Source organism: Zea mays, chromosome 6 (genome assembly GCF_902167145.1).
Source record: "Zea mays cultivar B73 chromosome 6, Zm-B73-REFERENCE-NAM-5.0, whole genome shotgun sequence".
NCBI lineage: Eukaryota > Viridiplantae > Streptophyta > Magnoliopsida > Poales > Poaceae > Zea > Zea mays.
Window position 1 is genome coordinate 8,698,187 of NC_050101.1, and position 10,886 is coordinate 8,709,072.

Below are 10,886 nucleotides of genomic sequence, written 5' to 3' on the forward strand. Positions count from 1 at the left end.
AATAAGAAAAAAAGGTATCCAATGCCTGCAAAAATAGAAGGAAATTTAGAATAACTCAAACTAAGATATACGCTGCAACGATTAGAAATACACTAACCAATTTAAGATGCAAGTTTTCTTGATAACTTGTAATGGATACTTAAAATATGCTTGTAGATGTTGCAGAATAACAAAAACTTTTAGTAGTTCATACTCAGAAGTACAAGGCTACAAGATGTAGGTGCAATCAGCAAAACACATCCACGGGTGAAGCAACAGGGTGAAAAAAGGATGTCCATACCTTGTTCAGGTAATTTATTTGAGAAACCCCACAAACAATTAAGAAAAAGCCATGTGTATGGATAAGCAGCCTGATTCACCCCATCCAACGTAAGCTTTATGGAAACACCAATGGCTTTGATGCTCACGACCTGCAGAGTCAGGAAAGCTTAGTAACTGAATATTCCTACAGTTAATTTGTACGTCAGCCACTCAAAGCACACTTACCGTTAGCGATCCCATTGAAGAGCAGATACCCAGATATATCAGGATGTTAGTCTAACCGTATCGAGGTTCAAAGAAGAGCACTAGCGCTCCCACAAGTAACAATGCTGTCACCACATATGCTAGAAACCCTACCAACGATCGACACCCCAGGATGGAGAGATTCTGTGAGAACTGCAACTCCAGCGAACTGTCGTGCGCAAGACTGGGTTGCAATGACTCACCTGGTTGAGTAGCTAGGTTCTAGATTTCCTTGACAGAGTTAGGCATATGCTCTTTAGGAGCATGCATGACAACAACAACTGAACCTACTATGCACGACACACAGCCAAGGACCCCGAGCTTCTCAAGCCGCTCCTTGAGCACAAAGTGCGCCAACACTGAACTGCCCAATTCCAGTAAAAAAATTATGTCAAACAAAGAAGATTGCAGGACCCCGTATGTGAGTGAAAGTGTGGAACCAGCTTGTGGTATGGTATTGTAAGGAAATTCACCTTACGATTATGCTTAACGCCCCAAGTGGAGTCACGAGTACACCCGGCGCAAATATGTAAGCAATGAAGTTTGAATACTATGCAAGTGAGGAGAAAAAAAATAAATACATAAATAAAGAAAGAAACTATTTTAGACCAGTATTTGAATTCGTGTATTTAGTCCATACGTGAAACTCACAACAAAAATTTGAATATCTAATTTGAGATCTAAAGAAATTAAAAGAGAAAACAGAAAAAAGAAAAAGAAAAGAAAATGGTGAAACTCGTGCCGGGCCCAAATCAAATCTTGTGGCCCACTTCAGCCTCACCCGCGTCCACTGCGCAGCCCAGAGCCATCCGCGCGTGTCGTGTGCCACTGTCGCTCGGGGGCCGCGCTTCAGCTCCTATGCTGTCACTGGCGACTGGGCCCATGTCGATCCGTTGTGGTCAATACTTTAATATTAAACGCGGGCGTGACATCGTCGTGGCGTCATGAATAACATCATCCCTTGCATTCCGCTGTGGTGCCCGTAGAGTACGGGGTCCCCGTACGCACGTCGCAACTGCCAACCGCGACTTCTCCGCCTTAGCTCGCCTATAAAGCGTCCGCCCGGATGTTCGCCGGCTCTGGGTGCGGCTGTGCTGCGCGTGTTCCTCCCATCACCGGTGGTCACCACGTTCGTCCCTCTGCAACGAACATCCGGCCAACGATCCAGGCGCGTTCGTCCCTCGGACATCTGGCCAACCAACATCACCGCGTTCGTGAGAGACACCCCGGATCGAGTCTGCGTGCCGCCATCGAACTGCTCCCTCCCTCTGCAACGCCGTCGGCCAAGTTCTCTCCATCGACGGTGAGTCCCCCTTCTCGCTCCGTTGCATTTTTTTTGGTGGTGCGCGAGACAACGATCCAGGCGCTGTCGGGGAGGGAGACTTGCCGCTGGGAGGCGCGCAGACTCGGGCGGATGGTAGAAGAAGGCTGGGTGCCGACCTAGGAAGACGAAGACAGGGAGTTTGGGGAGAAGAAGGGTTTGTGCCGTTTATCGGGGGCTCGAACGGCGAGCTCGGGTGGTCGCTGCCGTGTCTTTGGCGCTCGGCCGCGGCGGGTTGGCTGGAGAAAGAAAAGAGAGAAGAGAGAGAGAGAACCGGTGAGGTTGAAGACGCCAGAGCGACCATAGATCCGTAAATGGACGGTGGCGATTAGTTTGAGCCATACCGTTTTAGTGTGTCCATCTAAGCCGTTAAATTCGATCCGGACCGCCCTGGTGGGATCACGGTTCCTTAAAATTCTGAGCCTTCGGATTTACATCTGACGGGTTGAATTGCATACCGGTTCATACCCCTTCGCCATCTAATCTCATCCGCTATAATTAGATCGTGCATGTCACCAGTCGGCTAGGATTAGATATGAAAGTGTAAGTATTTAGCATCTGAGGTCTATACTCTGTAGTATTAGACTAATAGTTAATCAAACCAGATAATACATCTTTATAATGTGACATTTTGCTATGTATGTGAACATAAAGATCCATTCAGTAAGCATCTTGGTCATTGCTTGCATCATATAGTTCATCAGATGACTCCTCTTTCTCTCTCCTACTAGCAGTAGTAGGAACAGTCCAATAGTTCTTTGCACTTTTTAGCTCTTCAATCGTTAGTAAATGCTTCCCTTTCAGATCCAACCAATATAACTTGAAAAGATACTCCCAGCTATTTTTATCATCAAAATCAACACCAACCTAAAAGGGTGAAATAGGATGCCTAAAAGGGGAATCACCGGGTGGGGCTAATTGTCCACTGGACCTATTTGTATTTTATCATATTGATTCCATAGCAATTATGTATGTACAATATATTTAGATGATTAGATGATTTTATTCGCAATGTATGCAGGACTCTTTCTCCTTGATGGATTCTTTAGAGGAAGAAAATGAAGTACGAGTTGATGAAAGTCAATTGGACAAGGATGCAACATTTGATAATGGATCACCTCTAAATACAAATATAGCTGTCCAAGAAGGTATTACAATTGTATGTTAGTTATATCTACTATCACTATTTAATCAATTCCTTAATCACATTGTTTGAACTAATAGTTGTTCACTTTTATGTCCTCACTAATGTTTGCCATGTACCTTGTTTCAGCTGGTTACATATTATTGAATATATATGTTTGCTATTGCTATACTTGGTTATTTGGCAATCGTGATACCAGATTGAGACATATTTTCAACTTGTTATAGTAGAGACATTTTTATTGATATATCAAGTAAAACATAGTATCAATGATTGTAGGTTTTTGTCTCGCGAGGATGGAAGATCAAGAGAAAAATACTGTACTTCCTACCACCCAAAGAGATAATAAACTATCAGTAGATGAATCTTTACTTGTGTGCTTGTCTCATAACAAGCCAAAAAAATCGGTGGCAACTGTAATTGTTCCGAAAGGTATTATATATATTCTATAAATACTGTAGGGATCAATTTGTTTTATATTGTAAGCGATTTTACTTTCATCTCACAACTGTTTTGTTCCTAGATTATATTTGCACGGATGCTGATCTTGCCCTCATCGATTGGATTAAAGAAATCCCTTGTGAACCAAGGGTAGAAGTCGTGCTCATCGATGATGCCTGTGTGGAAAGGAAATGGATAGAATGTCTATTTAAACCGGGCGCATATATAGGTGATGAGGTAATCTATGATTAGTTTTTCATCTGGTGACCCTGGTATGTATAATTTTTTTTACTCACCCTGGTATTTTTAACCATAAATTACCTGCAGGTGATAGACTGTTACATAAATTTAATAAAAACCACACAGCAACTAAAGTGCAGATCTGGAGGTCGTGTACACATAGAAAATGCTTTTCAGTTCAACTTTCTAAAGCGAGACGGTGATGTTAAAACTAAAACAGATGAGCTATATCCAATTACAGACATGGCACAAATATGTAGTGCTGAACGAAGGGTTTTACTCTACCTAGACCATGATATGGTAAATATTAGTTTGCAATTTAGATGGTTAGTGTTTACATGTATTTTATTTTTATGGAATATTTATAATTATTTTGTAGGTGTTTATTCCGATAAACATCCGAGGAACACACTGGTATCTTGCCGTCATCAATGCAAGAAATATGGAGATACAAGTACTCGATTCACTTGGTACTACATTTGACCGCAATGACCTCACTGACTCGGTGAGTTTGCACAAACTAAACAATTACTAATATTATCTCATTAACTTAGCGCAACATCTGATTCCATGTTTTACAAAAATATAAAGATTAAAGGGCTGCAAAGGCAAATTGATATGGTATCTCAACGTAAAGATTTAAAAGATCACAGGTGGCCAAACCTTCAAGTTGCTTCTTGGCCGCTGAGAGAAATAGATATGGGATATGCAAAGCAGACAGATGGGTATACCATAAATTCTTCTTAACTAATTTCTTCATACAAATATTAATTTTGACATTTTTATTCATGTATATAATGTAGCTCTTCATGTGGCCTATTTCTTTTGAACTATATCGAGTACTGGACAGGGGATGAGCTATCTGACAGTTTTACCCAGGTATATTATTACTATTATGGCATATATGCACATCTACAGTCTGTGTTACATATAATGCTAAGTAAATTGTTTCTTATTTGCAGGATGACATGTCACATTTTAGAAAAAAATTGGCTGCTATATTACTATCTTCATACATGAACAAAAGAAGGGGATATCCAATATACAAATATGATAAAGAAGTTCATACTGGAAGCCCCTCTGATGTTGAGATATTATATAGCCCAACAAATCATAAGAAGAGGAAACTACTCCATGTGCTTGATAATAGCGAGGTATTGATGGAAGATGAGGATAGCCCCATTACTCAAGCAGACTTACAAAGGTGGTTTGTTGATGAATGGGATAAAAGAACTCCTACAAAAGTCTCGGCGGATGGGTGCACAGACGACTTTTTAATGAGTGGTCTCTCCACAAAAGACATGCCAGTGACTAAAGCCGATTTAATAGATGTGCTATGTGATTACATTATGGCAATCCAAGACGATAGGACATTAGAGTAAGTGCTTATTGTTTTGTCTATTTTATTTATACCGATTACGTATAGTCTTGATATAGACTTCCGTCATGTCATGCTACATTACAGGATGATATGGGTGCGAAGTTTCAATCCTTTTAAGATAGAAATATCTGTCAAAGACCTGCAGAACATATTAAGTATAAATCTAGATATGACTCTAAAATGTTTTGATATGGCTGTTCGATTGCTTGCCAATAAAGAGTCACGTAGGCCGAAAGGTGAAATCATAAAGAATAGAAAGCATTATATGGACATGCGCTTCTGGGTAAGTTTATTTCCAATCAATAATGTAGCAATATATAGTATCTATCTATATCTAATCCTCATGTGGTCATGTATATATATTAATATTTATCCAGAGAATGATTGGTTTTGGTAAACTGCCAAAGTACTATCAGGACCCTACAGCAGAAGAGTTAACAAAAACACTCGATTGTTGGCCATCAATGAACTATTATATCACGACTTGTAAATATGTAAGTATGAGTTCATTTCAAATGTATTTATAAAGGGCACTTCTTTGCAATCCTAATGACTGATATTTTATAGGTTCTTATGCCATGGAAATTCAACGGTTGCTACGCCCTTTTCGTAATAGATCATGGTAAAAAACACGTCACTTTTATTGACTTTGCACCTATTCAAGATTGGTGTAAGCATATGCCATACAAGAGGTTCGCTGAAGCGATTATCATCGCTTCAAAGAAATATAAGATTGCCTATAGCAAGAAACGTACTGGATGGACAGAGGATATGTTTAAGTGGCAACATACAATTCAACCTGGTGTTCCAATTGACTTAAAAGAGTATTTTCTCCGTACCATCTTCTTAGCAATTTCATTTTTTCTATGATTTCCATTGTATATAACTTAGTTGGCAAAACATTATTTTATAGGCTTAACACCAGCTACCTTATCCTACAAGCTATGGCCATGTGGGGGAATGATAGTCCAATGAAATTTGTTAGGGTGAGTGGAGTACGTTCCTTTCATATTCAAACATACATTCCAATTAAATAATAAAAAATGACGTTTTGTTCTCTTATATGTCTTATGTGTAGGATGCAAAGGTTCTTCGGAGGAACTTTATTATTGAACTGTTAAGTTACGAGGAAAATTCGTGCAGATATGCCATCCCGACAAATATACAACAGAGAGTTAACAATATTATTAAAAAAGATTAGATTAGTGTACAAGGTGTCAACATATTTATTTATGATTAAGCATTATATATTTACTCTTTATAAACTATTTGTGTGATTCCATTTCAATCTATTTGGGTAGACTTATTTATATCGTTCTATATCTATGTTTAATAATCACATATTTTGCCGTCACTATTGTACTCACGCCGCACGTCGTCAGGGCCCTAAGTCTATGAAAGGGTCGCAATTTGTATTCCGTGACATCGCACGGGCACGTTCCTAGTATATATATATATATATATATATATATATATATATATATATATATATATATATATATATATATATATATATATATATATATATATATATATATATATATCTACTACTCCTTATGTCTTTAGTGTAGGCGTGCACAGCTCCTTGTTCTGCCATCGCGCGCTCCGACCGCGACTCCCCTCGCCAGCAACGCCCGCAGAATTCGCCGCGCCAGCAACGCCCGCAGTCACCGCCGCCGTCCTCGCGGCCGCAAATCCGCCGCGCCCGCAGTCCACGCGGATCCACTCTGCTCGATGCCGCAATCCATGGCGCGCGGGCAACACGCGCGGACGCGCAGGCTTCCTTCTACGCGCGGCTTCCTCCCCCACCAACGGCGCCGCAATCCAAGCCGACGCCACGCCCTCACCCCCCTCCCCACTGGTAAGCAACCGCCCTCGGCCCCTCCTCGCTGCTACGTACGGTGGGCTCCTTGCGACGCCACGCCCTCACCCCCTCCCCGCACCCACTGTACCCCACGCACAGTCCTTGGCGCTGCTCACCTCGCCCCTGACGCCCGACGCCCCCGACGCTGCTCACCCTGCCCCCGATGCCTTCGACACCCTCGCATACTTAGCGCTGCTCACCCCGCCCTCGACGCCCGATTTGGATGTGTGCGCTACCCTGACGCCCGAATCCCCGCTCCCCCGACCCCCTCGGTGGCGGAGAAGGTTTTGGCGTCCCTTGGCGGCGTGAGGACGACGATGTCCCCCGTCCTCACCCCCACGGCCAGATCCCACGAGACCACCGGTGGCGGAGAAGTTTTTGGCGTCCCTAGGTGGCGAGAAGGTGACGAGGCATGTCCAGCACCATGTTGCTCACCGTGAAGTATGTCGTCGATGCACAACAGTCTGGCACGGGTGAGAAGGGCGCTCTGTTCGTCGTGGATAGCGTCGAGATGGCTAATGTACGCAGGCCTAAATCTGATACTGCTCCTCTTCACCTATGTCCTGTGCTTTGCATTTCATTTCGTCTCACAGCTTTTCCTCTTTTTTGTGCTTTGATCTGTTGATATGCACATGTTCTCATCATTAATTCATCTGCCATGGTTCCCTTTTTAGATTCGACTTGTAGGGATGGTTAACAGCAAGGTGGAGCAAGCGACCGATGTGACATTCACGCTCGACACCGGACGCCTCGATTTCAACAAATGGTGAGCCTACTGCAATACTGCTTGTTTGGTTCTCTCATAGTCAATCCCAGAAATATTGATGCTTCTGATTCTTTTGAAACTGCTGATATTCAGTACGTATAAACTATAATGTATACATTGTTCCTAAAGCATTTCAGTATCTTTTCTAGAGGAAAGTCACCATGCTTTTATGTGATTAGATGATTGTTTTCTCTCTCTTTGGTTATCAAGGAATGGTATGTACGTTGCGATCATTGGAAGCCTCAAGGGATTCTAAGAGAGGAATCGTGCTACTGTTTTCTCAATCAAGTATACATATGTGATATACATGCACTTAACTATTAGCATATATTTTCCTTTTGCATCCTAATGCATTGCAGAGCACTTCTTGGTAAGTGCACTTGGTATGTTGTCATCATTCTTGTTATTATTGAGGATTGCTTAAAGATATTAAATTTATATTTCTGTTCACTTTCCATTTTGCCATGGTTAAACATTTTTTAGCAATAAGATGTTTTCTTGTGGCTGGTCATGTCAGTTCTTCAATTTGTATGTTGATTAGTATGGCTAACCTAATGTTTTCTTCCCTGTCAGAGTGGTTCAGATTGGTTAACATAGATACTCGCATATATTTTATATAACTTGAAAGAATTGTGCTCTAGATTTCATGGCTCTTCTTCGTAATTGTTACCTGATTTTTATGATTCCTGGCAAATCTATGTATGATTGCTGACTCCACCTCACGATGGGCTGAGGCATTGTGTGAGATTTCATGGAGTTTGGTACGCTACTCATCTTCTGTCCTCAAATTGATGTCTTTTAAAATAAGTAAATAACAGATAGCATATTATTTATAAAATGTCCCAGCTTATTTCAATGATGCTCAGCGCCAGGCTACCAATGATGCTGGTAGGATTGAAGGGCTCGAGGTTATGAGGATTATCAATGAGCCCACTGCTGCGGCTTTGTCATATGGAATGAACAGCAAGGAGGGCCTTGTCGGTGAAGTGTGTCCGTGCCGGAGAGCGTGGACTGCGAGGCCTCATGACGCGAAGCAAGTCCGGTCTGCTCGTGCATGTCACCCGTCGCCGGTAAGTCCTCACTGATCCTCTCCCACCAGTCCACCGGCATGCTTCTCCTACTCACTTCTCCTCCCTCGCAACCTTGCCGACGACCCTGTTGGCGAAGTGCGCGCGTGCCGGAGAGCGAGGAGGAGTGCAAGGCCTCACGACGCGCTGCCAGGTCCATGCTGCTCGTGCGCGTCACCCATTGCTGGTAAGTCCTCACTGCTCCTCCCTTCCCAAGTCTTTGCTGCCCGTGTGCATTAGTTGTTTTCGAGTGCATGCTCAACCGGAATGCCTCTGCTCTACTTTGGTTCAACAGTTGAAATCCATCCCACCCCAATGCTTCCAAGTAGAGTAACAGATATCCGATCTCAGAATGAAGATAGTGACTGGGCCATGGGAATTTGATCGAGAAAGAAAGGGAAAGGTAGAGATAGTGGGGACAAGCGATTTAATTGGGGGTGGAAAACAGAACCTCCTCTTGAGGAGTAAAGAAGTAAAGTAAAATTATAAAGGAGACAAACCTCGCACCCCTTCGGTGAATGGGAGGTTCTTGGGCAGCTCAGACACCAGCTCGTCGTCGAGCTCCCCGAAAAATGAGAATTATATATGTCAAAATAAATATTGCTTTCCTAGCCTGAAATAGCCGACATGTCACACTACACCATAACAAAGAACAGAGCTTAACAAAGCAAGAACATATTAAACCAAGTAGTTATTATCTGCAGCTCCTTTAGTTTATTATGTCGCATCTTGTTTGGTCTCTGGGGCGTTTGGGAATACCAGTGCAGGCTGCAGCACGTGGGTCGTGAGATAGGTGTTTCTCAGCTAGATCAAGAGGCATCTCACCGTACTAACGAGGTTAATTGGAATTTTGTTGGGGACTGGTGGGGTAAATAGATTAATTCACTACTCATTCCTACTGATTTTGATCTGATGCCTGCATACTTGAATGAAGTGTCAAGTGTAAATATGTTAGTGAGTCAAATTTAACTGTAATTTTGTCTGTTTAGGAGATCCTATATTTTTTGTATGATGCAAGGACTGACCCCAACACCAGTTTTTCCGCTTATTGTTGGAGTTTATGTGGTTGCACTGGAGTTTATGTTTCTTATGAACATTGATTTTATGCTTCTCTGAATAAATACTTAATTTTGTTTTGTCCTGAAGCAATATTATAAAGTGTGGAGTAGTGGATACAAATAAAAATAGCAATCTGTTCTGAAGATTGTGCCTTTTACATTAGCAAATTTTCAAAAACCATCCGCAAGTGATAGGGTTGGTCAATAGAACCCAGTTTTGGTGCCCACTGGGTTGGATGAGCTCCACCTGTGATCTGTCAATGACTGGACTGCAGAGATTTGCTTCCCAACTGGTCACACGTCCTGCCTGGACAGCTCCACCTGTGTTCCAGCTAAGGTGTTCCAAGTACTTGGGCCCTATGTAAGAGATGCTCGCCGAGTTATGCAGCCTGAAAGAGGACCTGCACACCGCGAACAAGGGAGCTCCCAGAGTAGCAGCAGGTGGGGCAACTTGGAAACACCGACGTCTTCATCTGGCCTCTAGGGTGTCTCTGAGCTCCATGGATTTTATGGAGCTCGAGAAGAGGAAGACCATGATCTTGTCCATGGTTGAAGAGGTAGGCTAGCTTGCTATGTGCACAATGTTTTTTTACTCTTCCATACAAGCATTCAATTAGCAATCCCTGCACTACATACTCCCACTGCTGTGTATTCTGTGTACATCCATTTTTACTCAACGTCAGAGTGAGGTCCAAAGATAGAGTAAGAGAATTTATTCGATTTACAGGCAAAGAGATACTAGAAATGTAGCACCAAAGATTCCCTTCTTACCATTTATTTACAGGCAAAGCTAGGAGAAAGTAATTATCATAGTAACAGTCAATAGATGCCCCCTTCTGTATATAGTACAGAGTGAGACCCAGAACAAAATGTGATTGAGATTTCTTTTTTATTTTATTTTTATAAGGAAAAGAGACAGTGAAGAATAGGACTGACATCAGCTTGACAACCACGACTGGCATTATTGATCGCAGAACCAAGGATGATGCCCAAGCTTTTGCAGCAGGTTTCATTTCATCATTTTTATCGAGCTTTGCGAGGCTGTGGGCACTGATTTTAACTGCCTTCTTGGCTCTGTTTGCTCTTCCAGTATACCAATT

At 42.3% G+C, this 10,886-nt stretch overlaps 1 long non-coding RNA gene across 1 annotated transcript; it reads right to left on the reverse strand.

The window, feature by feature from the left end:
* Positions 1-494: 494 nt before the first annotated feature.
* LOC109940341 (uncharacterized) lies at positions 495-1,051 on the reverse strand. Its single transcript, XR_002263141.2, has 3 exons — positions 978-1,051; positions 708-868; positions 495-614 (listed from the first exon to the last, which is right to left on the reverse strand). It is a non-coding gene; the product is annotated as an uncharacterized lncRNA (long non-coding RNA).
* Between the last annotated feature and the right edge of the window lie 9,835 nt (positions 1,052-10,886).